The sequence below is a fragment of the Miscanthus floridulus genome, chromosome 17 (genome assembly GCF_019320115.1).
Source record: "Miscanthus floridulus cultivar M001 chromosome 17, ASM1932011v1, whole genome shotgun sequence".
In the NCBI taxonomy this organism is placed as follows: Eukaryota; Viridiplantae; Streptophyta; class Magnoliopsida; order Poales; family Poaceae; genus Miscanthus; species Miscanthus floridulus.
The window spans coordinates 54788424-54793992 of NC_089596.1; the positions used below are offsets into that span (position 1 = coordinate 54788424).

General features: G+C 41.2%; 1 non-coding gene across 1 annotated transcript; it reads right to left on the reverse strand.

Moving 5' to 3' along the window:
- Positions 1–5079: 5079 nt before the first annotated feature.
- LOC136519332 (small nucleolar RNA R71) lies at positions 5080–5186 on the reverse strand. Its single transcript, XR_010774883.1, has one exon. It is a non-coding gene; the product is annotated as a small nucleolar RNA R71 (small nucleolar RNA).
- Positions 5187–5569: the final 383 nt, after the last annotated feature.

The following is a 5569-nucleotide window of genomic DNA, read 5'->3' on the forward strand; positions in this document are numbered from 1 at the left end:
ATATCTTTCATGTGTCTCAGTTAAAGAAGTGTCTTCAAGTACCTGACCAAGAAATCGACTTTGGTGATATAGAACTAGAACCTAATTTGACTTATGCCGAGTACCCCATTAGAGTCTTAGATTAGAAAGATCGAGTCACTCGCAGACGTACAATCAAGTTCTACAAAGTACAATGCAATCAACACATGGAAGATGAAGCTACTTGGGAGTCCGAGGATTACTTAGAAGAGAACTTTCCTGACTTCTTCGCTTCTATCTAGTTGCAATACCTTGTCTATATTGTAACTTGTCTTGTTGTTAACAGAATGGAAAACCCCCTCACTAGCCTTTTGAATAAAGTTGTGATGTGTTAGCTTGACACATTTCCTTTTCCATTACTTAGCCTTAAGTTTTAAATCTCGGGACGAGATTTCTTTAAGGGGGAAGGGTTGTAACACCTCTAGTGTTTTGACCTAATACTAAAATTTGACATGTCATCATGTGCATGGCAAAGCATTCATATAGTATAAAGTTTTGAATGCATTCACTAAATAAGGTTTATTTCATAATGTTGTTATTTCATGTGATTTGTTTCAAAAACCTTAAACAAAGATCATGACCACAAGGGTCAAATTTCATGTGTTCATGTGAGGCCATGTGTCATTTGACTCAAATAACCCTAATGGGCCATGTTACTGGTCAAAAATCAAAATCTAAGTAAAAGGAAGACAAATCAAATTTGAATTCATTTTTAAATTATAAAAGTCCTTTTTGCCCCTTTTAACTAATTCAAAATCCATGAGGAATTTGGGGTTGAGGCAAAAAGCAAAGTTGGAGATTATTTTATAAGGATCAACTTTGGTATTCAAAGTTTTTCAAGATTACATATAAAATTTGGAGTAATTTTGAAATGATTCAAATGCTCAAATGCACCCCAAATTCAAATTTCAAAATGGAGGCAGAATTTGAAAATATTTCTAGAAGCAAAGTTGTAGAGTTTGAAAAATTGAACAACTTTCATTTTTGGAGATTTTCAACTTCTTTAGAAAATTTGGGAGTAATTTGAAAAATGGAAGCAGTGGCAGTTCTGTAATTATTTCAAAAATCATCTCCACCTCACTGCTTGCCGCCGGCGCCACGCGGGGGTCACCGCCGATCAAATTTCACCGCTTTCCCACACGCAGGCACGTCACCGTCGCCGTGGCGCCTCCGTCGTGCGCTGTCACAGCCGGGCGAGCTCATCCCGGCTATAAATAGCCTCATTGCCACCATCGTTCCTCCCATTTCCCCTTCTGCTCTGCACCGCCGCCGTCGTGCTCCGCTCATCGCCGTTGCTTCAGCCGCGTGACCCTTGCCAAAATTGGGCATGCCACAAGTTCTGTCTTTCCCTTGTTCACCTGTTGGAGCCAGCCACAGCACCTCGTCGCACCAGAGTGGCCGAGCAACCTCGTCTTCCTCGCGTCCGGTCAGTGCGCCGCCGAGCTCGGTCGCACCGTGGCCAGAGCTTTCCGGACAGGTTCTCCTTCAACCAGATAGCATCTGAGAATCATGGTGAGTCCCTGATCGTGTTTCACCCTTCGCTTTAGACTCTACTATGTTGTTGCCGGTGATACGCCGTGTGTCGCCGCGTTTATCGCCGCCGTGGCCGCCATGGTCGTCGTAGTGTCATCTCCGGTGTGCCTGCTGCTTGTCCAAGGGTCGGGATAGGTCCGCCGTGAGGTGGTGATCATGTTGGTACCAGCCCCCTCGCCGGAGCCTCGCCGACGGCGCGTTTTGCCGGTCGGAGTCGGCAGCGCCGCCGCGCCCTGTTTCTGTGACGCTGACACGCGGGGTCGACCTGTCAGAGAGAGAGAGAACAGTGGGCTTTTTCTAATTTCTGAATTTTGAATAGTGCAGCAATTTTGCAATTTTGTAGGAATTTATTTACAGATCTAAAAATTCTGAAAATTTGTGGGTAGCTTCTATATATGTTATACTATGGTTTAAAAATATGAAACTTGAAATTTGGATGAATTTTTAATGTTCAAAAATTCAGTCAATTAATTAATAAATGCAATTTCCATGATTTTTGTAGGTCACTGTATAATTCCAAAAATCATGAAATTTGTTTTGGTACACTAATTTGTCATGAGGAATCTTGCATAAAGTTTTCAGGTCATTTGGAACAAGTTCATTTTTGGGCTTAATTCCAAATTTAATTCAAAAATAGATAAAAGCAAACCCTAAGTGTTTGATTAGTGTTGGATCTTGTTTTGGTCATGTTTTGTGACTAGTAGGGTTCCAAGATCCATTTAGTCATTTCACATGTGTAGTTCTTGATGGTAGGGTTGCAAGTTGGTTTTGTTGGCTTGCAACTGTACCGTGAAATAAAATCATTTGCGGGTGTTTTTACATTTCATGTATCGTGAAAGCATCATGTTTACATTATCATCATGTTAAAGCATATGTTATCATTTCCTGTAGAACCCGAGAACAAAATGATTCTATTTGAGCAAGTTCTAGAAGAATCCCCGGTTGTCGCGGGATTTGATAATTGTGGTACTAACCCGGAACCTGAGATCGTCAACGAAGGCAAGCCCCGGTTTATGCATTGAGCCCTTACCTTGTTTACTTTGAAAAGTTTATCACCTATGTTACTTATTGCATTAAGTTGTTTAATTCAAATGTTACCTACTTGATGCATTACCTACCTTGATAATTGTTTACCATCCTTGAAGATGTTTTCATTTATAAAGGCGTAGAATGCTTAGTATGCTTTATGGTAGGCTTTCAAAGTAAAAGTTTTGATACAATCAAAGATGGCATACTGGCCAAAGAAAGAAAGGAAGAAAGTAGAATGAATTAGAGACTAGTCGGGTGACTTATCTTGAATGTTGGGTGATGTTGCCGACTATGTCACTTAAAGGCCACTCATTGTGGATCTTCTGAATGAGACACTTTGTAGTACTGGTCACATACTCCGGTAAGCCTACTTCGGCTAATCCGATACTAAGACGAATGCCCACGCACTGGGAGTGGAGAGATGGCGGGAGTAGCATGTACCCTCATGGCTGGAATGTGGTCGGATTTGAGGTGTGCTGTGCTCTCGGGTGGCGTGGAGACGGCTTAGTATAGGAGGATCCGGTAGCGAGGTTGATATATGCAAGATTAAGTTCTACATATGTCGTGTGATAAGGAATCCCCAGCTGGAACTTGAATCAATTCGAATTGCCGGTGCTCCACGGATATGGAGACTCGTTTCATTATAGAAGCAATGCAGGACTGGTGAAATACTAAAATATGAGAAAAGAATGGAACGAGAAGGAATGAAATATGGGAAATGTACATTTAGTTTGAGAAAAAGAACTAAAAGGACTTAGGGGTAAAATTTGAGAATAGGATAAATATAGTAAGCTTTTGGCAAAGGACTTGAATTTTGCTACATCCTTACCTTGTCCCAAACCCTTGCATCTCTAAAGTCTTACACCCCGTTACGTCGGGTTAGTCTTGTTGAGTACCTTTGTACTCAGGGTTTGTTAACCCTTGTTGCAGGTGAGTCGCATGCGCAGGCTTGTTTTGGTCCCTGCTGCATGTCTGTGTTTGAAGTCAATGACGATGAGGAGTGATGAATGGCCTTTGGACAAGGCACTAGTTTGTATGATAAATAAAGTTAATGTAATATTATCTCGCTACTATGGTTGTATAACACTTATGGTATTGTAAGTTTGAAAACAACTGGTTTGTAATTATGTTATCTTAAGACTTCCGCTATCTTTTACTCTGGTATATATTTGAATAAACTGTTTTAATCTGCAATGACTGTGATTGGGATCCTGTTTGAAAAGAGAATCGTGGATGATTCGGGTTTCTCGAGGACACCCGACAGACCTGTTGAGTTGTTGGGAACTCGTGTATGCTATCCAAGGTCTGTTAAGACAACGATAGGTGCATGTGGGCCCGATTCCTTAGGAGGTTCTGCCACACTACCTGACCATGCTAATGCTATATAAAGGAGTACTCTGACTGATTTATCATGATCATTGATCAATACTTATCATATTTATATCTTTTGACTTACGCCTATTGTGAGTAGAATATTGGTTATGGTTTACTTCTCCATCAATAGTATAAGTTATCAATACATGTCCATGCCAGACCTTCCCTATGGTCAAAATATAAATAACGATACCTAGAATACTCCTGGGTGAAGTGCTACAATGGTATAATTATCTGTGCGCTTGTAGATCCCTTTCATTCATATATATCTATATATTTCCTAGTCATATAAAATAATAAAGAGCTACTTAGTATTATTCTAGTAGTAATGCTAAATAGTACCAACAAGCATCAAGCATCTTTGGCATCATCACTAGGGATGACAACCTGGTAAAGTATTGTTAAGAGATGTAGACATACATTAGGTGACTACTAAAACAAGCGACAAGTTAATAAATACCAACAAGCATTTCTAGCGCCATTGCCAGGGAAGGTAGTTTGGCAAAGGAAGTATTGATAAACATATACTTATTGATGTGATCAAGATAACCATTGACCTCTGCTCAAATAGGCTTACCCTTGTTTTATCTACTTGTGTATCTTATGCAGGGTACTGTATGACCGGTTTTGACATTCCGACAAACTACGTTGATGATCCAGAAGCATTACTTAAGAGAACTAAGGCTAAACTCAAGAATTTTTTTTCTTTAGAGTCAGAAGACCACCAGATAAGGCAGCTTAACACTAGAATTTAAAGCCATGGCCAACAAGACTCTTCATGAATTCTCTGCTCCTACTACAGCCAACATTCACACTGGACCAACAGTCAATGTTGGAGACAATGGATTCGAGCTCAAGCCAGCTCTCATCAACATGGTGCAAGCAAGCCAGTTTTGTGGAAAGGCACATAAAGATGCGAGTGCACATCTCCAACATTTCTTGGAGATCTATAGCACTTTCACCATCAAAGGAGTGACCCAAGACGCCATACTACTTTGCCTCTTCCCATTCTCACTCCTAGGGAAGGCGAAGCAATGGTTCTACGCCAATAAGGATAGAAACACTACATGGGATAACTGCTTCACTGCCTTCCTAGCCAAATTCTTTCCCACGGGCAAGACCAATGCCCTACGTGGGAGAATTTCAAGTTTTTAGCAACAACATGATGAATCTATCCCTGAGGCATGGGAACGCTTTTAAGACTACATTGTAGAATGTCCTCATCATGGGATGAAGAATTGGCTACTCATGCAGACTTTCTACCATGGGTTGACCAATAGTACCGTGAGACTATGGATGCTGCTGTTGGAGGTGCTTTCCTACCACTCACCATACCAGCTACAACAGCTCTCGTGGAGAAGATGGCCTCCAACCAAAGCTGGAATGAAGAACATACTCAGACCCGCAAGAGAGGTGGGATATGCATCAACTCAAGGAGGTAGACATGCTGTCTGCCAAGATGGACCTGCTAATGAAAAAGCTTGAAGACCGAGCCAATGAGAAGCAAGAAGTCATGCACATTCATGATTCCCGCATGACGTGTAAAGAATGTGGCAACAATGGACATTTAGGGAACAACTGTCCTGAAACCCATGAGGATGCGAACTTTGTCAAC